Raw genomic sequence first — 21,861 nt, 5'->3', positions numbered from 1 at the left:
CTTCCCTGGTGGCGCAGTGGTTGAGAATCTGCCTGCTAATGCAGGGGACACGGGTTCGAGCCCTGGTCTGGGAAGATCCCACATGCCGCGGAGCAACTGAGCCCGTGAGCCACAACTACTGAGCCTGCGCGTCTGGAGCCTGTGCTCCGCAACAAGAGAGGCCACGATAGTGAGAGGCCCGCGCACCGCGATGAAGAGTGGCCCCCACTTGCCGCAACTACAGAAAGCCCTCGCGCAGAAACGAAGACCCAACACAGCCAAAATTAAATAAAAATAAATAAATTTTAAAAATAACTACACAGGGGACTTACCTGGCAGTCCAGTGGTTAGGACTCCACGCTTCCACTGCAGGGAGCATCGGTTCCATCCCTGGTCGGGGAACTAAGATCCCACATAAAAAAAAAAAAAAAAAAAAAAGAATATAAATGTACCTAATACCACTAAACTGTACACTTGAATATGGTTAAGATGGTAATTTTATGTTATGTGTATTTTACCATCAAAAAAAAAATTAGGGGAAAAGATATAATTCTAAGGGAGTGTGAATATGTAGGGGCAACAAATACCTAGGAGCTGATAGAAGCAGTATCTTTGGACTGCAGTAATCAAATACTTCATTTAGGAATCGGAACATAGTTGGGTCATAAGAGATGAATTCCTATTCTGAAAAATAAATACTAAGTTAATAATAGAAAATAAGATTTTCCCAGACATGCTCTGTCCATGTCTTGACAACGTGGGAACCTATCCTCAAGAATACATGTTAGGGGGCTTCCCTGGTGGCGCAGTGGTTTAGAATCTGCCTGCCAATGCAGGGGACACGGGTTTGGGCCCTGGTCTGGGAAGATTCCACATGCCGCGGAGCAACTAAGCCCGTGAGCCACAACTACTGAGCCTGCGCATCTGGAGCTTGTGCTCCGCAACAAGACAGGCCGCGACAGTCAGAGGCCCGTGCACCGCGATGAAGACTGGCCCCCGCTCGCCGCAACTAGAGAAAGCCCTCGCACAGAAACGAAGACCCAACACAGCCATAAATAAATAAACAAACACATACATACATACATGTTAGGGGCCTCCCTGGTGGCGCAGTGGTTGAGAATCTGCCTGCTAATGCAGGGGACACGGGTTCGAGCCCTGGTCTGGGAAGATCCCACATGCTGCGGAGCAACTAGGCCCGTGAGCCACAACTACTGAGCCTGCGCGTCTGGAGCTTGTGCTCCACAACAAGAGAGGCTGCGACAGTCAGAGGCCCGTGCACCGCGACGAAGAGTGGCCCCCGCTCGCCGCAACTAGAGAAAGCCCTCGCACAGAAACGAAGACCCAACACAGCCAAAAATAAATAAATTAATTAATTTAAAAAAAAAAAAAAAGAATACGTGTTAATACCAAAATTTCCTATTTACCATTCTGATGAATTTTGTCTCGTATTTCAATGATTTGTCCCATATTTAACAAGATACTTCTATAAATCAAGCCTAAGGAACTGCTGATAATTACTTTAAAGGCAATATCATTACCTTCCCATTTCCTTTGAAACCATGAAGGGAGCAGATGTTGAGCTCTAACTAGCCAAGAGCTAGAACTAATTACTCAATGGTTAATAGCTTTGGGGTTGATGAGACAACATTAGCTCAGCTGACATTCACCTATTTGAATATTACTCAAAAATGATACTCTACATGTATCAAAGATCTATTTTTCTCTAGGTATTGGGCTAGAGTCATGAGAAACTATGGAATTGACTCAGGCTCTTCTAATTATGTACATAGCTAAGGCAAAAAAAAATTTTTTTTCTTGACCTGTATTTCCATTTACCTGTGTGGCATATGTATGTTTGTTAGTGGAAATCAAAATTACTTACTCTTCCCACCTAAATGTAACAACTATCAAATTTTTCATATGCCTGCAAATAAATTGCTATTGGGTTAGCTTTAGTGGTCTCAGAATTTTATTTTAGTCAAATTTTCCACATAGGAGGCTTTTTACTTTTAATTAAATGCAAATTACCTGGTATCACCCCAGACACTTTGAATACCCCACTGCAAAAACAAGATTTGAATCACTTTTCTTGATTAATTTATATTAGCACACCTATAGTAATCTTGGCACTCAACACAATCTATAAAAGTGCTCCCCAAAAATGTGCCTAGGAGAAAACTGTGCTACTTTATGGGGAAAGAGCAATGAGACTAGAAAGAAACTATAGTATGGAATAAAATGTTAATTGGTGCTCCTGTAGATTTTAAATAATGACTGTAAACATGAAAGAGTAACAACAGAAAAGTTTAAATGTAAAACGTTCATAGCCAGGTAAAATTATAAAGTAGCAGTACTTCAAAGCCTTCCACACACCTCTCTCCCCATGGGGTTACCTGGGGGCTGCACAGAGCTCCACAGCTTCAAGGACATCCAGCAGGAGTCTGTATTCCACCCGGTTGTGGCCTCATTTCTTTATGCCTGCTCTTTCCTTTAGTCCTTTTGGTCCTCCACTCAAACTGCTTTTTTTTTTTTTTTTTTTAGAAAATCCAGCTCCCAGTTACATTTGTTACAGAACCAGGTTCATTTTGCCTGAGGAGCAGCAAGCAAAAGCACTGAAATGCCAGGAAACAGAGGGTTTACTCACAAGGCAGTCAAAGTAGAGACAGAACCACTCTCAAACCCGCCTCAGGAAGACAAGGGGCTTGGGGTATTTATGAGATAAAGACTAAAGGAGTAGGGCAGTCTGAGGCGTGGGGGGCCTGAGGAGCCTGATTGAAAAAAGGTGTGGTTAATCCGCACAGGTGGAACTAAGCTACAGGCCTCTGCAGGTTCAGAAGTGGAGATGCTTAGCACAATCTGAGGGTGGAGTTTTTAGCCCTCTAACATCAAAAGGTCACCCAGCAGGCATGCCTAGTTGGAGGGTGGGTGGTCCTACCCAGTCTTAAACAGCTCATCTGGAACTAGACACACCTGACACCAATTCCTGGATAATGACTTGGGCAAAGATCTTACTGTTTAGGCTACATGCAGCTTACAGGACCTGCAAGTCTTTTTAACAACAATTAAAATGACCTTGATTAGTGAAGGCAAGTTACAGGTGAAATGGATTTAACTAATGATTACCTACAGTTTCACTACTCCCTAAACCTCCTCACTTAATAATTTCCTGACAGCAACCTTAGCCCACTTTCCAGCAACTCTTCTTCCCGTCAGCTAAATTCTAGCTTCCTAAAGTTGCCACAGATCTGGCCAAACCATACACTTCCTGCCAGTCTCACCTGTTTAGTTCACTCCATCAACACCCAAAGGCTTCTGATTAAGAAGAGGTCCCCTGACTTCACTGTATCTCACATGACCTAATTCTACTAATTCTAGTAGAAAATTTTAGGACAAATTCTAATTTGTCCACCTAAATCTATTTATTTCAGGCTTTTATTTCCTAGAGAGCAGATAAATATGAACACGTGTAAACATGTTTGCTCACTCCATGTATTAAGAAAAGTTAGCCTATAGAATGAATTTTCAGCACTTGATTCAAAATTAGAAAGATAATATAGAGTAAGTTTTAAAGAGAGCTTCATGGCACTTGGGTATTATGCTCAGATTAATCATTCAAGATGGAAAAAGTTAATTATCTTGTTTGACAACGTTATTTAAATTTTGCACATATATAGTATATCACAGTGAAAATTTAAGTAACAAAAAATAGAAAAGTAGATTATTCAACATATAGACCACCTAAACATTTAATTAATCAGAAAATATAAGAACTGCAAAAGAAAGAAACAAACCATTGAACACAGGACCAGAAAATATCTGGTTCTTAAAGTATCACACAAGCAAATGCTGAAGGCATTATAAAGCAAGAGTAAGACAATGAGAATGTATATAAATGAAAATTTCTTGAGAAAAGCTAAGCTAATGGCTAAGTTTATTCAATAACAAGGTAAAAAATAAATAAAAACAGAGCTGACACAACAAAAGTAAGAAGAATTGAGAAATCCATATGTTGAACCAAGAATTTAAGGAAAGGTTGCTGGTTTCCCAAAAAAGGAAAGGGTGGGCTCTTTCCATTTTGTCTCTATTAAAAAAAAAAAATCAAGAAACTTTTGAGTAATCAAAATATCACAGTGTAGGCTTTATTATTAAAGAATATTTAATTCTAATTGTCCAAGTTTGTTAGTGATGAATCTTTCATTTTAATGATCAGATCAGAGTCTTGATCAAGCAGAACTTGATCGAGGGTCTGTGGAAGCAGAGCTACAGCACCAAGAGAAGGAACCAAGGTGACTGGCCATGGCCACAGCCTTACAAGGTATCAAAATAACTGAGTAGGAAAGACAGTGCCAAGTATATACCTGGTTGTGTTCTGGGTAGTCAAATGCTGGTCTCAGAAAAATTAATGGAAACAACTATTAGCAGCAGTTATTTATCTAACATTATGACAGCTCTAACAATTTAACCTTCAAGGATCCTGTTATGGAAAGCACCCAGTGCACACTCTGAACTGCCTAAATTCTCTGCTTTGGAATATTCTTAATTCTTCTCATCTGAAATTAAGATCATGCAGAGTTGAATATGCCAAATTTTATCTAATTTTTTTTTTTTTTTAAGACTTGCAGTATTCTGTGCATGGAGGCATCTTGGGATGGTGAAGCCCTCTCTGTTCCCTCTTCTCTATGATTGTCAGTACTATATGCTCTCACTATTCATCTTATCATAGAACAAAGAACGAGGAGTGGAAACTCTTCCTCCCACAAACAAGAGCAAGAGGCTACACGTGGCTCTTAAAATTTGTAGAAGAATATTCTTGCCTCCTTTAGGACTATGAGTAAGACAAAATATGAACAAAAGAACTATAACAATGGGAATGTAATATATTCTTTATTATTTCTTCTCTTCAGAAGATTGTGATCTTGGCTTTTCCACATCAACATTCATCTCTAACTTTCCCACAGGAAAGTTGGTCCTAACCTTAATCAGTCAAGCTGACATTTTTGTGCACAAGTAACCTGAGTTCAGTACCTCTGTCACTGGGGTCCTTGTATGTATTTCAGCATCTTTGTCTCCCCGAGCCTATCTTGCCCATATTTAATGAACCCTTTATTCTGAATTCTTTGTCTCATTACCAACCAAGATCATTCAGGTCTAAAAAATTCTCAAAATTAATCCACTGTGGCAGAAAGCAGATGGTTGGTGCCTGGGGCATGGGATGGTTTGGGGTAGGAGAATTAACTGCAAAAGGACACATGGAAAACTTCTGGAGTAATGGAAAAACTCTATGACTTGATGATAATGGTGACTATGTAGGTGTATACATTTATCGAACAGTAAGCTTAAAATAAGTACATTTTATTGCATGTAAATCTAACTCTATAAAATTTTTTTAAGGTGTGGCTTTATAGCCAAAAAAATGGAAACAACTCAAATGTACACAGACAAATGAATGCATAAGCAAAATAGGGTGTGTGTATATATGTATGTATATATGCAATGGAATATTATTCAGCCTTAAAAAGGTAAGTAATTCTGACACATGCTACAACATGGATGAACCTTGAAGACATTATGCTAAGTGAAGCCAGACACAAAAGGATAAATACCATATGCACTTATACAAAGTACCTAGAGTAGTCAAAATCATGGAGTCAGAAAGTAGAACGGTGGTTGCTAGGGGCTGAGAGGAGGGGGAAATGGGGAGTTAGTGTTTCATGGATACAGAGTTTCCATTTGGGATGATGAAAAAATTCTGGAGATGGATAGTGGTGACGACTGCACATATTGTGAATGAACTTAACTCACAGAACACCTAAAAATGTTAAAATGATCATTTTTATGTTATGTGTATTTAACCACGATTTTTTCTAAACAGAGTGGCTTTATTGAATCAGTTGTTAGAATTGCCCTGTACAGATATGCCCTGCTTATTCAACATCTGATCTCTTTAAAGTGGATTCAAATCAGACATGTAAAATTAATTCATACACTGTATGGAGTAATTGTTGATGGACTGTTAACTTGTTAATTATCTCTTCTATTTTACTTTTTGATTCAAACTGTATTTTATGCTGCAATTATATACACTGACTTCACTAGAAAGTAATGCAAGATTGATAAAATCGACTGTTGTCATTTGAAGACTTGAGTTTGAGGGGCTAACTCTGAGGAGAAGAAATTCAGTAGAGATGGAAATCTCTCTGGCCCAACACAGGAAAAAAAATAAAGAGGAAAAGGTGCCTTCCAGAAAACAGACCAAGTCCACCTCCTATTGAATTGGCGGGGTGGGGAACTAAAAAATAAAAATAAGCTCTACTGAGCACAACAATGGACTGTCAGAAGGTGACACTGGGGAAGACTGACAGCACATTCATTCAGGGGACCAGGTGGCATTAATAGAGGCTCCTCCAGATATATAGTTAAGACATAGATGCAGACAGTTCATAGGACTTTGCAACTGAAGAGAAACCAGGAGGCTTGGATCACATTTGGATGAGCTAAATGGATTCTGTAAATTATGATACTTTTTGTCTGATCCAGGTCGCACATTTTATGTTCATCATGTGCATTATGTTCTATTTTCTGGTATACGTATTAATATAAATTTCTTATAAGGGTATTTCCACAGTCTCAAGAGTGTTAGGACGGGGAACCACAGCATCCAGCAATACTCCATGAAATCAGCTGGAGGAGTCTTCCAAAATTTGACCGATGAGGGTATTACAAGAGTAAGTATTAAAATTGGAGTGTCTTTGGACTTTTATTTTCTCGGGTCTTTGTCTTCCACTTGCTTTTTCCCTCCGAAATTTTGTTTCCAGAGATGTTGACATTTCTTTTGCTATCTTTAGAGAAAGAAAATTTCATTGTGAGTGAGGCTGGGATGGGCTGAGACTGGGGGGCGGATATCTGTTCTACATGTTACATTATAATTTCTTAAAGCTGTAAATTTAACAGGGTTTTTCTTTTCTTTTTTTTAAAAGAGTAGTCAAAATGTCTTGACATCTAAGGAGCTGCACCAGTATTGCTGCATCCAAAGAGGCTCATCAAAATGTTATGGATCTAAATAAATAAACCACTTAAGTCAGATAGGGCTTGGATCTGCAAAAGCAAAGCAGAGTGGCCTATTAAGATAATTACTTACATAATTTAAGCAAACACACACATAATTGCTTAATTTTCTGCTGGATTTGACTACAGTCAGAAGTGAGCTAACTGTTTCTAATCTTGTATCAGAGGGTTAAGACTAGGTATCTTGGGAATTCCATGTTGTTTTTTAAAGAAAGAAAGGTTACTTTTATTCCACATCATGAAGAGAGAGTAGCTTTGTAATTGTGAAGGGCTGATTCGCTCTTTGGAAAACTGGATGCGTGTACACCCTGAATGATCCTGAGTCTCACCAGACTGGGCGTTCCAGTGGAACTAGCTCAGTCATTCCCGCTCTGTGACTCAAGACTCCAAGCACTGCTGCTGCCTAAACCCAGCAGATGAGTGGTATTTGAGAGGACAGCCATGCTCAGGGCTTTACCCAGAGGGGCCAGCTAACCCCAGCCTCAGCCTTCTCCTCCTGTCATGGAATGAGCTGTGTTCCCCCCAAATTCATGTTGAAGTCTCAACCCCTAGTACATCAGACTATGACTGCACAGACTGTCCCCAGCTTGCCATGGTTCAGCTTAGGATCTTTAGACTTTACAAAGGTGCACAAGCAATACGCGTTCAGTCAAAACCATACTTCAGATGTTGAATTTTGATCTTTTCCCGAGCTAGTGATACGTGGTCTGACACTCGTGATGCTGGGCAGCGGCAGTGAGCAGCAGCTCCCAGTCAACCACGTGATCACAAGCGTGAACAACCGATACACTTACAGCCATTCTGGACCCACACAATCATTCTGTTTTTCACTTTCAGTACAGTATTCAATGAATTACATGAGATATCCAACACTTTCTTATAAAATAGACTTTGTGTTAGATGATTTTGCCCAACTACTGGCTAATGTAAGTGTTCTGAACATCTTTAAGGTTAAGGCTAAGAGATGATGTTTGGTGAGTTAGGTGAATTAAATGCATTTTCAAATTAATATTTTCAACTTACAATGGGCTTATCAGAATATAACCCCATTGTAAGTCAAGGAAGAGCTGTATTTGGGGATAAGATCTTTAAAGAGGTGATTAAGTTCAAATGAGGTAGCTGGGGTAGGGTCCTTATCCAATATGACTGGTGTCCTCATGAGAAGAGGAAGAGACACCAGGGGTGCATAATGAAAAGACTATGTGAAGACACAGCGAGATGGTGGCCATCTGTAAGCCAAGGAGGGAGCCCTCGGAAGAAACCACCCTGGTGACACCGTGATCTTTGACTCCTAGCCTCCAGAACTGTGAAGAAATAAATTTCTGTTGTTTAAGCCACAAAATCTTTGGTATTTTGTTATGGCAGCCCTAGCAAACAAATACACCTCCCCAAGTCATACCAGTGGTTTCTGGGAGTCTCCTCTTGAGCTCAGGACAGATATGATTCCGTTCCTTCTTCTGAGTATTGGTCTCTCCTAGAAATAACAGTAACAGAATGCTAAATGGGTGAATTACTAATAAAGAGCAGAGCCAGACCTTTCCCTGTATCCCATTACTCATCTATAGGAGAGAAGACTAGAAAGTATAAAGGATTAGAGTCATTGAGATGCAGAGCTGCCTCCCCATATGGTTGGGGTACTCCCCACTCAAGCCAAGTGAGAGAGCTTCCCAAGAACCAGAGAGTGGGCAGAGCTTGCACTGAGGGTAAGCAGTGTCCTTCTCTCCAGCCAGATGGTTACTGAGATGCAGGACCCAGATCCCAGTGCTCCCATGAGCCCAGAGTAGGACACCGTGAGTTCTTGGAACAGAACTTACAAACTAGAGATTCCTCTTGCCTGGAGAATTCTGTAGACAGGAGGCTGGAGGAGCTGCCCGTGATGACAGGTCCAAAGAGAGAAGGCAGCAGAGGAAGCAGACACACATACACTGTTTGTTGGGCAAGTGTTATGATTTTCCCCTGTGGGCCAAGTGGACACCCCAGAAGGTAGCTAGACTCAAGTCACCTTACAAGGTCCCACCAAAAAATATTAGCAGGGTTAAGGAGACTCCAGCAGGAGACCTCAACCTAGGAGGAAGGGAGGATGCAGAGCCAAAAAGGGATGCGATGCAGACAGAGTGAAAAGGCAAGCTAAACCCCTTCCCCTGCTGGTTCCCAGGTCAACCCTGAGCAGGGGAGGGGAGAAGTTTTGACATGAACATAAGATGGAAGTGGTTATTTACACTGAGTCAGATTTTTTCTACCTGAAAATGAGACTGTTTAGATTTATGAAAGTGACAGAAAAGCCATAGAATCTGACCAAGATGTCAGTCAGAGGTAGGGAGGAGAAATTGGACAGAGCATGTTAAAGGCTGAGATGGGAGAGCAAAGGGAGACTTTTCCTCATTGTATTCTACCAAATTCAACCTATACCATATTTCAGCACCATGACACTCAAAAACTTTAGCTCTAACCACCCTGGACAGACACCATAGACAACCTCTCTATTCTCATCTCTCTGAGCTGGTTCCCATTCCCTGCAGCCCATGCACAAAGCCCTCCCATTTTCTTTCAAAAACAGCAATGCCTGATAAATATCAACTCATACAAATACAAATGCTTAAGGAGTTTGCAAACCCAGTACAATCAAACTCAACCTCGACTGAGATCACCTGGCACCACTATAATGATAATTAACCTACATTTATACCACCAAATAAAGACAATACCAAGTAGAAACAGAATGAAGTACAGATGAGGACCATCTAAATGAAAAGTCTTCCAAAATTCCAGGCTGCAGTCAGGATGCAGTGCAGTTGCTTGAATGGGTCACAGATCAGGGGAAAATCTACCAAATCTCTGGTCCCATCATAAAAGAATGATGGCTGGGAGGTATTAAGTACTGGAAGTCACAGAGGACCAAAGACACCAATTCTGTGTCTTTGGTTCTCTGTGACCAAAGAAAGTTTGCAAGAAAATGCAGTTCAGGTGAAAATGACAAGGTTACCTTTTGCTGTGAGATGTTAAATGATTTGGTTCAGCACATGCATCCATCATCCCTACCTCAAAGTTTAGGGCTTTGGTAGTTGACAAATACAGATCCTTTCTCCTTTGCTGAATACATGGTTTAATGCTAATATATCATCATTTTTATTTGTCAAAAAAATTTTATTATTCATTTCCTCTCCTTGGTTATTCGAGTTTGCTTTGTCACAAGGCTCAAATTCCAGCCCTCCAAACAGAGATGCCTGTGTACACGTTCATGGAAAAAGTTGATAGGAATGAAAAAAGAATACATCAGAAGATCCTGAAGCCTCTCACTCCTCAGAAGATTTCACTAATTGAGTAAAGACAGCCAAAATTTAAGAAGCAGCAGAAACCACTTGCTTTGTCATTAGCACCTGAGAAATGTTTTAGGCAACAGAGAACTGAAAATATCTCTCCAATTCTCCCAATAAAACACAAAGAGTAACAGTTGCACATGGACAGATTCTTGTATTTGAACAAAGGAGAGACTATGATAAGCCACTATTATTACGGGCAGTGTCCTACCTAGGAATTTGTTTCTATGAATTGTTTTGAAGATTGATTTGTTTCTATGCTTGTTCTACATTTAAAATTGATATCAAATTAGTCTCCCAAAAGCAAAGGGCGACACAGCTAAAGACTTTGCTTTAATACTCCCTGAAGCAGGCATTGATTTTATATGAGTTTAATAATATTAAATGACCTAGGAAGCAGAGATCCATTTCCAGTGTCTAATAAAATAAACAATATTTAGTTCTCTGAAATAAAATTCTTTAATTGAAGATCAGCTATAAGGAAATATGGCACTTACACCTTCTAAAAATGTCAGAAGAGCAAAGAAGGATGACCAAATTACTAATTATTTACTAATAATAAGGAAAAATATATTGATAAATTATGTTAGAGAAAAGATTGAATTTTCTTTCTGTTGTCTGTGGAAAATGATGTTACAAAATTGCAGTCCAATGAAAGGTAAATCAAGAATAACAGCCAAAATGTAAGAGAAAAGTATTATAGAGATGTGTTAGAAAGGTAATTCTTTAGGGGAACCCTCCTACACTGTTGATGGGAATGTAAATTGGTGCAGCCACTATGGAAAACAGTATGGAGGTTCCTCAAAAATCTAAAAATAGAGTTGCCATATGATCCAGCAATCCCACTCCTGGGCATATATCTGGACAATACTATAATTCAAAAAGATACATGCACCCCTATGTTTATAGCAGCACTATTTACAGTAGCCAGGACATGGAAACAATCTAAATGCCCACTGATAGATGAATGGATAAAGAAGACGTGGCATATCTATACAATGGAATATTACTAAGCCATAAAAAAAGAATGAAATAATGCCATCTGCAGCAACATGGACGGACCTAGAGATTAGCATACTAAGTGAAATAAGTCAGAAAGAGAAAGACAAATATCATATGATATCACTTATATGTGGAATCTAAAATAGGACACAAATGAACTTATCTACAAAACAGAAACAGACTCACAGATACAGAGGACAGACTTGTGGTTGCCAAGGGGGAAAGGGATGGCAGAGGGATGGATTGGGAGTTTAGGATTAGCAGATGCAAACTATTATATACAGAATGAATAAACAACAAGGTCCTACTGTATAGCACAGAGAACTATATTCAATATCCTGGAATAAACCGTAGTGGAAAAGAATATGAAAAAGAATATATATATGTGTAACTGAATCACTTTGCTGTACAGCAGAAATTAACACAACACTGTAAATCAACTATACTCCAATAAAATAAATTTTTAAAAAAAGAAAGTTACTTCTTTTATAATATTATGTTGTTTTTCTGGATTTTATAATGTTTGTGATATTTGTCACCTTTTTAGAAAATGTTACTTGTTATAAATTTTTCTCATTCTAAATATTTAGTTTGATAGCTAATTTTGTATCTTTTTCTTAAGCAGATTCCACCAAATTATACAAGCTTCAGGATCCAAAAATCTGCACTGCCCCTAATCAAGTGGCCTCTACTAAGGAGGTGGGTGGAATCAGCCAGGTTTGGCCTCACATTTACCGCCATTTGCAAGTAGTTAAATATTCATGAACATACAATTTTTAAAGCTTTAGTTAAAACTGCAAAAGACTGGACTATGCTTCAGTATGTACAACATGTGTCTCGGGAGGAGATTTTATTAAAGCCAAACAGGGAGGATATCTGTGGTAGACACTGCTAGCCTATATCCTACCAGATTCCTCTTCTTCCTGGGCACACGTACGGACTACATTTCCCAGGCTCCCTTGCAGTTGGGTGTGGTAATGTGAATGCATTCTAGCCAATGGAATGTGGATGGAAGAGATGTGCGTCCCCCTTCCAGACCTAGCCCATGAAAACCCTCCACCCAAGAGCCTCTATTTCTTCCCCCTCCACTGGCTTAAGGCACGCAAGCACAGTGACCTGGCAAACCACAGTCAAAGGTAAAAAAGACATGAAGTGGAGGGAAGCTGGGTTTCTCTTATTCACTGCTGGGAAGAAAACCAAATTTGAACATCCATTTTGTTCTTCAAGTTAGCAAGAAATAAACTGTTTATTGTGTAGCCTCTGGGATTCAGGGGTTTATCTGTTATGGCAGCTAATAATATTTCAATTAATGTTGTTTTATTACTGGAAGAATAGCACTTTTAAAAAATTATGTTATACGTAAGTTTAATGAGATCCATTTGTATATAAAAATATGTGTATTAAGATATATATGTTTTATGTATATAAATATGTCTATAGTCACATTTTCTCTTATGGGTCACATTTTACATTACTAGTTAATAACAGACTACAGTATATGCTCAGCATTTCTGAGATTTGGATATTTTCTTACAGACATTAAAATTTCTAAAGACTTAAACCTATCCATCAATGTAATAGACCTTTAAGGATTGTGACTTCCCCTTAATTAACATTTAAGCTGAGAGGCTCTTCCAAGGATGCTAGAGAAAAGAATCCTGCATTGCGATGGAGGTTCCACTAAAGGACATCTATGTTCCTCGTCAACTTTGATTCTAGGTTCCATATATTCTACGTATAAAGCAAGGCTCCATTGGACTCTCTGGGTCAAACTACATTAAAGATAATAATCCATGTTTTATTGCACTTGCCCTTACTGACTTATGCTGGTCACACCGTGCCTGCCCTCACCTTCAGCTAGGTCTTGCCTCACATGTGCTTAGAATCAAGTCTTTTCAGTTTCTGCTTCTTCTAGCTACCAAGGTTCCTTCTGAGGACTTCAGCTTCTGCCAGACATCAATCAGTACCACATCTGTAGGACACAAGTGCCATGGCTGGGTACCACAACAGGGGCTGAACATTGCACAGGCTTCTGGATTCCACAGGTGCTTCCCCTAGGGCCCCATCATACCTACTGTGTGCCACTGTGGCAGCTCTGAGCTGTTGCCCATTCCGATGTGCAGCACCACCTCTGCGAAGCCCTTGCCACTTCCATCGAGAACCATCGAGAACCTTCCTGCTGAGCATAGCCACTGATGCATGGCAGTCCACAAGATTCTAAAAGGACAAAATGGTCTGTGGGGAGGTGGGGAAGAAATGCCTTTCGGTCTTTTGCTCTATAATCTACTGCACGCTGGTGTCTTAGAAAACTGCTAATAGACAAGTTTTTGAGTTTTCATATCTTTGTTTTTGCCAATCCTTAGACATGAATCTATGGAGCTGGGTCAGGAATACTTTTGAATTACAGATATTTCATGGCTTTTAGAAACATGCCTTCCCTATCACTCTGGGATTTACTTTAGCAAGTTGGTCCTGGCTCCATCTGCCCTTAGGACAGATGCTCTTCAAGGAGACACCGTGGTGATCCAAGTTGGCCACACTTGCTGGAATTCCATTTTAGGCCCAGATGTGGTGAGCTTGAACCAGGTGTCTAGTTGATAAAATTGCTCTAAATACACCTAACCCTCCAAGAGAATAGAACCTTCTGTACTTTCTGTTTCTCTGAACTTCTCTGATGACAAGTTAGGGCAAATGAAAGTCCTAACATAGTGGACATATGAAAATTGCGAAACGTGAAATATTCTCTGAAATGAGAACAAGGTTAATATATATTTTACTCTATTACTACTATGGGCCACTTTTTAAAATTGGGTTTTAGAAGAAAAAAATAGGAAGAGAGGTGGGAAGGAAGAGAGCAAGTGTGGACTGAAGATGAAAAGGTCTATTCATTGATTTACTCTCTGACTTACCTAGGGGGAGGAAGGTCCTTAAATGCATTGTGAAGATCAGAGATCAGAATTATTTTAAGGGGAGATTGATCTTCTTGATCTTTTATTTTTCTATTTGATCCACTCCTCACCCCCTGAAAATTATTCAGCAGCTATTATAACCTGTAACCTGTGATAATGAACAAACTGCTGTGGGCAGAAGCAATCAGTGACTTCTCAGGCAAGGCCTTTGACCTACCTTATAACTGCTCTCCACTTCACCTCCAAGACAAAATGGTACCACAGTTAAGCAGCCACAGAAACCATCCACAGACCTGAAAGACAGTGAACTTGACTCTCTATGAGGAAGAGGAACAGGGCATAGATGACACAGGTCAAAAACTGCCTCACCTTACAGCAATAACTAACATCCAAACTAAACAAACATTGAGAGTCAAATCAGTTGGCATTCCTAACTTACACAAAAGTAACGAAAATTGAAGGGTTCATTAATCATGTTTACCAGATTACCTGTTTCTGCAGCACTAGACTGGAGCAGAAGTCTACAACTGTTTACAGTTTTTATAAATAAAGCTTTATTGGAACACTCTCATTAGTGTACACATTGTCTATGACTGCTTCTCACTACAATGGCAGAACTGAGTAGTTTCAGCAGAGATTTTAAGGCCCTCAGAGCCTAAAAGATTTACTATCTGCCTTTTACAGAAAAAGTTTGCCAACCTCTAGACTAGGTGGATAGAGCTGTGAGGCTATTACTATGCTAAGGAAGTGGCAGTATTTGCTACTGGGAAGTGTAAAATAGTCACCCTGTCCAGGATCCCCTTTTCTTCCTGGGCCAACAGAACAGTCTCCAGGAGAGAAATGAAGTGAAACAGACTAGTGGAAAATTATGCTTTTCATAGTGAAAAAAAAAAAAGGTTTCAGAAAAAGAACAGGAGACAAATATGTTATTTTTATGTATATCAGCTACTGCTGTTTGCTACAAGATTTTTCTACAGCCTAACCACTGTTCACTGCTCAGAGCAAAAGCTGCTATTTCCAAACTAACAGAAAAGATAGATCAATGGTTTCCTGATGTTGGAATGGAAAAGTAATTTCTAAGCATAAAAGTAAAGAAAGAAACCAATAGTGTAGAAAAATGACTTATTCTCCAGTGAAATATTAAGTATAAATTATTTATGTATAAAATTTTATATAGATACATGTTCATCCAACACATAATTTCATGTTCTTAAATGACCTAAAAGAAGAGCAGAGGGCTTCCCTGGTGGCGCGGTGGTTGAGAGTCTGCCTGCCAATGCAGAAGACACGGGTTCGAGCCCTGGTCTGGGAAGATCCCACATGCCGCGGAGCAACTGGGCCCGTGAGCCACAACTACTGAGCCTGCGCGTCTGGAGCCTCTGCTCCGCAACAAGAGAGGTCGCGATAGTGAGAGGCCCGCGCACCGCGATGAGGAGTGGCCCCCGCTTGCCGCAACTAGAGAAAGCCCTCGCACAGAAAGGAAGACCCAACACAGCCAATAAATAAATAAATAAAATTTTAAAATGCGTATATGAGAAAACAAATCATTCTATGTACTGCTTACAATCTGCTTCACTCCTTAAAAAAAAAAAAAAGAAGAGCAGAGAAGGGCATTAGCTAAAAATGTGGAGCATAATTTGGAGTGGGAGGTAGTGCCCAGAGAAGAAGTCCCTGTGTACTAACGAAAAGCCAGTTTTCAAGACTGGGGCCCAGAATAAAGAGATGAAGGACCTGGCTGTACTGACACAGAGAAAGATCCAACAGCTGGCTCTGCAGGTCTGACCTTCTGGGCATTACTTCTCATGCCACAATGATACCTGCAGGAGAGCAGTTTCATGCACCACGTTCCACTGGAACTGTGGGTGGGCTCATTGGCCAGTGAGAGTAGAGCTGCTGTGATTCTGTGGGGAGCATCTCACTTCACTGTGAACTGGCTCTGTACCATCATCCTCTTGTCCCTTTGTACATCCTTTTGTCATCCAGATAAGAAAAGGTATAAAGAAGGAGAAATAATAAAACCATCTCAAGCCATGAACGTCTAATTGTGTTATCTGTTAGACCCTAACAGATAATTGGTTAAAACTATATTTTACGAAGAAAATTTTAAAAACCTTAATTAAGCCTTTAAAGCCCAATCCCAAAGCAGAAATCTTACAGTAAACTACCAGAACTGACTTAATTTTGTAAAAAATTAATTTCCTTATGTTATAAAATGCCATAAACAGAACCAAAAAGCAAATGACAACCTGGGATTATATTTGAAACATAGATAAGAGACAATGAAAGTCGTTAACAGATACAGATGTTTTCAAATCTGTGAAAAATAGAGATAGCCCTAAAATAGGTGAAGATCATGAATGATCAATTTGTGAAAGAACAATTGGCTAATACACAAGTTAAAAGTTCAGTGCTGATAGTAAACAAGGAAATACAAATTAAAGTGAGATAATCAGTGCCTATAAAATTAGAAGGTAATTTTTATTTTTTTATTTTTTTATTATTTATTTTGGCTGTGCTGGGTCTTAGTTGCGGGATCATGTGGGATCTTTAGTTGTGGCATGCAGACTTCTTAGTTGCACCATGTGGGATCTAGTTCCCCGACCAGGGATCGAATCCAGGCACCCTGCATTGGGAGCGTGGAGTCTTACCCACTGGATGACCAGGGAAGTCCCTAGAAGGTAATTTTTAAATGATAATATCAAATGTATTCTTTATGGTGAAGGTTTAAAGGGAAGAGGTACTTTCAAACACTTTGGGATGGAGTGTAAATTGGTATAAACTTTCTAGAGGGCAATTTGGCATATATATTAGAGCAGTTGTTGCCCAGTCAGGCATTTAAACACAGGAAATTTAATACAAGAGTTGATCAGATAATAGTTAGAAGGGCCAGAGAAAACAAAGGGGAAGATCATGCTACCTGGAGGTCATTAACTTCAGGACTAACTCTACCCCTTGGCCTGGAGAAGCAAAAGGAAAAAGGTGGTATTACACAGGGTCCACAAGCGCCACCACAGGCCCTGGGCAGAAAGTCAACATTGGTGTTTCTGGACTTGCTGCTGGACCCTGTAATCACCTGCAGTTGGCTCCCAAGGCTGCTGATGGAGCCAAAAGCAGGAAAAAAATGGCTTCTACCCAACAGGCAAAGGAGTCTGGGAAATGTAGTTTGCAGGCTCCCAGTCACCTGAAGAGAAGAGAGTATTAAAGGGCAAGTATGGGTCTGAGAGCCAAAATTTAAAACTCCAGTGCATGCATCAGCATAAAAATGTTTATATACTGCCAATTACAACAATTTTCCTATATAAATGTTTAAGGAAATAAGTAGCAAAACACAAAAAGATTTATGTACAAGGACTTTTGTAATTGTGTCACACTCAGTAAGATTTGCCATGTCTGGTTGTTTTTCCCTTCCTGTATTCCTCGTGGTTGCAACTAGACTTGACCCATGAGTTCAGAAGAGGCATGTGTCACTTCCAGGATGCATTTAATCGCCCCTATGAATCTCTCCAGAGTTATATTTTCCCTCTGGCACAGTGGCCAACTACATCAGAGATGGCGCTGCTGTTAGACTAGGTCCCTACATGACTATGATGTGCAGAGGTCCCTTACTAACGCCATATGTGAGTGAAAAATAAATCTCTGTTATTTTAAGCAACCGAAAATTGAGGGTTGCTTCTTATAACAACAGAGACTAGACAAATTTGACTCGCACACATGGAATGCTTTATGAGAGCAGAGAATTACAACCAGTGTGTTCAATAATATGGGAAAGTGAAATAAATTACTATATATCCACATCATGGAATATATTGTTGCCAGTGAAACGTGCTTTTGGAGAATATTGAAAGAGATGAGAAAATCTTCACCATAGAAAATAAAGTGGAAAAAATAGAATATAAAACAATATATTAAAAAAACCAATGTATATTAAATGAGACTCATACACGAGATTATATATAAAATGTTTTGTGCAGTGAGTGCTCAAATGGTATGTTATTACTGTACAATCAGAAACATGTAAATGACATAGTACTGGGCTCAATGGATGGGCCACCCCAGATTCGGACACATGCTTGACATTCTGGCTGAGGTGGCCCTAAGCAGTGTCTTGTATTGTTCCTGTGGTCATGGCGTCAGGCAATGCTGCAGTCTCTCATGACACTTGTGGGCATGACCAGCCAGCATCTTACCTGGACTTCCCTCTTGTTGCTGAGGCATGAGACGCTATGGGCTTTGGGCTAAATGATGGCATGGAACCCACTGGGCACCCACCAAGCGGGGCCTGCGAGGTTGCATGTTGCAGGCAAGGATGTGGGAAGTGCCACTGACGCATGCCTACACTCTGGCTCACCCTGAGGACTGTGATTTATGCTACAGATGCAACAGTTGCCATCTTGGATCTAGCCTCCGCGACAGACAGCTGAGACAGACAGCTGATGGAGGGAGCAGGTGGTGCAACCTGGAATGTGGGGCAGTAACGCCCTGCAGAGCAAACTTTGATCACTGGAAATGGGAGCCAGAGGATAATTCTTCTCCCCACCACCGCCAGAAAGGAGCTGCAACAGCTTCATAACAGCTTTCTGAAGACATCCTGCAAGAATGAGCAATCAACAGCACTTGTCACCCAGCTGTGGCCAGCTTCGTAACCCGCTCTCCTTCTTCCTTTGCCTCCCTCTTGCTTCCTGGGATTGGGCTCCCCAGTAAAGTGTTTTAAGGTTTAGCCTTAGGCACTGTTTTCTAGGGATCAGCCTCAGACAGTTACTTACACTTCCATACATGCTTCATGGTTCCAAGTATAAGAGCAATGCTTCTAAAATAGCTTACACGATGGGACTTACCTGGTGGCACAGTGGTTAAGAATCCGCCTGCCAGTGCAGGGCACACGGGTTCGATCCCTGGTCCGGGAAGATCCCACATGCCGCGGAGCAACTAAGCCCGTGCCCACAACTACTGAGCCTGCGCTCTAGAGCCCGCGAGCCACAACTACTGAAGCCTGCGCGCCTAGAGCCCGTGCTCCGCAACAAGAGAAGCCACCGCCATGAGAAGCCCGTGCACCGCAACAAAGAGTAGCCCCCGCTCGCCACAACTAGAGAAAGCCCACGCGCAGCAAGGAAGACCCAACGCAGCCAAAAAATAACTAAATTAAAAAATAAAATAAAATAACTTACACGATCCTGTCCCCATCTACCTGATAGCAGCACACAGCCATGTCTCCTGCCAACGTCACCTCCCAATCTCTTTGAGGAAGAAACAGAGGAGAGGATAAGACACAGACATACGATGGAGGCTTTAGTGCCATAATTGCTTGAATCTCAGCAAAGCTGTACGAATTTTAGATATTTGATTATTTTAGAAATGCAAAGAAAAGAGCACAGCAACATTTCATTTCCCAAGGGATGATAGCAGATGCGAGGCTTGCTAATACAAGCATATATAGCTTTTCTAACGCTTTGCTATAGAAGGGTTCCATCACAGCGTGTTGCAGCTACCTCAGGAAGTTTATTTCTTCTTTCCTCCTATATCTGACCTAACTTTCTGCAGCCTCATTCACCTACTTGTACCTGGAGGACCTAGACAAGCTGTTTTGTGATTGGTTTCTGACCCACGCCAGCCTGGAAGAGCTCAGAAACAGCTATTAGCCAGGTCTCTCCAGCATGGATGTGTGCTTTTGTCCCCCTGGGCCCCTGGCTGGCCACCTTGAACTTCATAACTTCAGAGCTTGCCTTGGCCTGAGCCTTTCTGTGCTTGAAGCCAGGCTCCTGGCTTCCTCTGACTCCCGACATTTGGGTGTCCTGTTACCTGTGAGTCATGTTGTTCGTTGACTGTTGGCCTGCTTTCACTTCCTGACATCGGAGCTAGGGCTGGTAACTGCTCACCTTTCAGGCACTGACCCTTGGCATATGGCAGATGTTGCTGGCCCCAACTTTTGCCTTGACTGAATCCCTAGCCTCCCACATCTTGTAGCATAAAATGTGATCACTCATTTTTAAATACAACTGTCTCTTGTTCACGCTAAATAGTACTAAGTATTTACCAATGGTCTCATACTTGATGAAAGCAGAAGCCAAAAGGAGTTATTTAACTGTGATCATGAAAGCTAAGAGAGGAGTCTTTTATGAGAACAAATTCTCTTAATAGAAATATCAGTAATACTTCGCTGAGTACCTACTAGGTACCAGGTACTCATCTAGGACTTTTACAACTATTAGCTCATTAAATCATCACAACAGCCCTATGAGGTAAGTACTCTTATTGCCGTTTTATAAAAAGGTGGAGAGTATCCCTTCCATTTCATTACCTCTCCGTGTTGTAAAATAGTTGATCAGTACCTTGAAATCTCTCACTAGTCTTATTGTCTCTCTCATAACAAAAATAATGACTTAATAATAGATATTAATTTTAATGTGGCCTCAGTATCTTAAATTTATATTATTCTCTTATTGGTCATCTTCCAAGCCAACCATAACAACCCCACAGTACAATTTAGCATTAGGTATCAAAACTAAAAATATCCATTCCTTTTCATCTCAAAATTTCACTTCTAAAAAAATATAAATTCTCCTAGTAGATAAATATATGTAAAAGAGTGTTTACCACAGTGCAGTTTATAGTATCAAATAACTAGGAACAAATTGACTATGCATCAGCAAGAGATTCATTAACTCAATAAAGGCACATTCGGGCTTCCCCGGTGGTGCAGTGGTTGAGAATCTGCCTGCCAATGCAGGGGACACGGGTTCGAGCCCTGGTCTGGGAATATCCCACATGCCGCAGAGCAGCTGGGCCCGTGAGCCACAATTACTGAGCCTGCGCATCTGGAGCCTGTGCTCCGCAACAAGAGAGGCCACGACAGTGAGAGGCCCGCGCACCGCAGTGAAGAGTGGCCCCCACTTGCCGCAACTAGAGAAAGCCCTCGCACAGAAACGAAGACCCAACACAGCCATAAATAAATAAATAAATAAATAAATATAAATTAAAAAAAAAAAAAGAATCTGCCTGCCAATGCAGTGGACACGGGTTCAATCCCTAAAAAAATAAATAAATAAAGGCACATTCATACAATGGCCTACTATATACTATCAATGCACTGAAAAGGAGAAGGTAGATCTATATGAACTAACATGGAAACATGTCCAAGATGTGGTGTTGAATGCAAAAAGATAAGACTACAGATTCTATTAATGCAAAAAATTGTATTTATAAATTATACAGGGCTTCCCTGGTGGCGCAGTGGTTGAGAATCTGCCTGCCAATGCAGGGCACACGGGTTCGAGCCCTGGTCTGGGAAGATCCCACATGCCACGGAGCAACTAGGCCCGTGAGCCACAATTACTGAGCCTGCGCGTCTGGAGCCTGTGCCCCGCAGCGGGAGGGGCCGCGATGGTGAGAGGCCCGCGCACCGCGATGAAGAGTGGCCCCCGCTTGCCACAGCTAGAGAAAGCCCTCGCAGAGAAACGAAGACCCAACACAGCCAAAAATAAATAAATAAGCAAAGTAAACAATGCCTTAAAAAAAAAAATTCTTTAAAAAACAAAAAAAATTATACAATTTAAAAATTTATAATACATAACATATTTATATAATGTCTGAAA

The 21,861-nt window shown here is 40.7% G+C and overlaps 1 long non-coding RNA gene across 1 annotated transcript; it reads right to left on the bottom strand.

Annotated features, from left to right (window-relative positions):
* Positions 1–1,068: 1,068 nt before the first annotated feature.
* LOC309611864 lies at positions 1,069–21,474 on the bottom strand. The gene is made up of 5 exons (XR_014234792.1): positions 19,257–21,474; positions 16,090–19,219; positions 14,490–14,565; positions 13,435–13,580; positions 1,069–8,518 (listed from the first exon to the last, which is right to left on the bottom strand). It is a non-coding gene; the product is annotated as an uncharacterized lncRNA (long non-coding RNA).
* Between the last annotated feature and the right edge of the window lie 387 nt (positions 21,475–21,861).

Source organism: Balaenoptera borealis (genome assembly GCF_965194805.1).
Source record: "Balaenoptera borealis genome assembly, chromosome: 15".
Lineage (NCBI taxonomy): Eukaryota > Metazoa > Chordata > Mammalia > Artiodactyla > Balaenopteridae > Balaenoptera > Balaenoptera borealis.
Note: the sequence above shows the minus strand (reverse complement) of the source record. Positions and strands in the feature narration are given on the sequence as shown.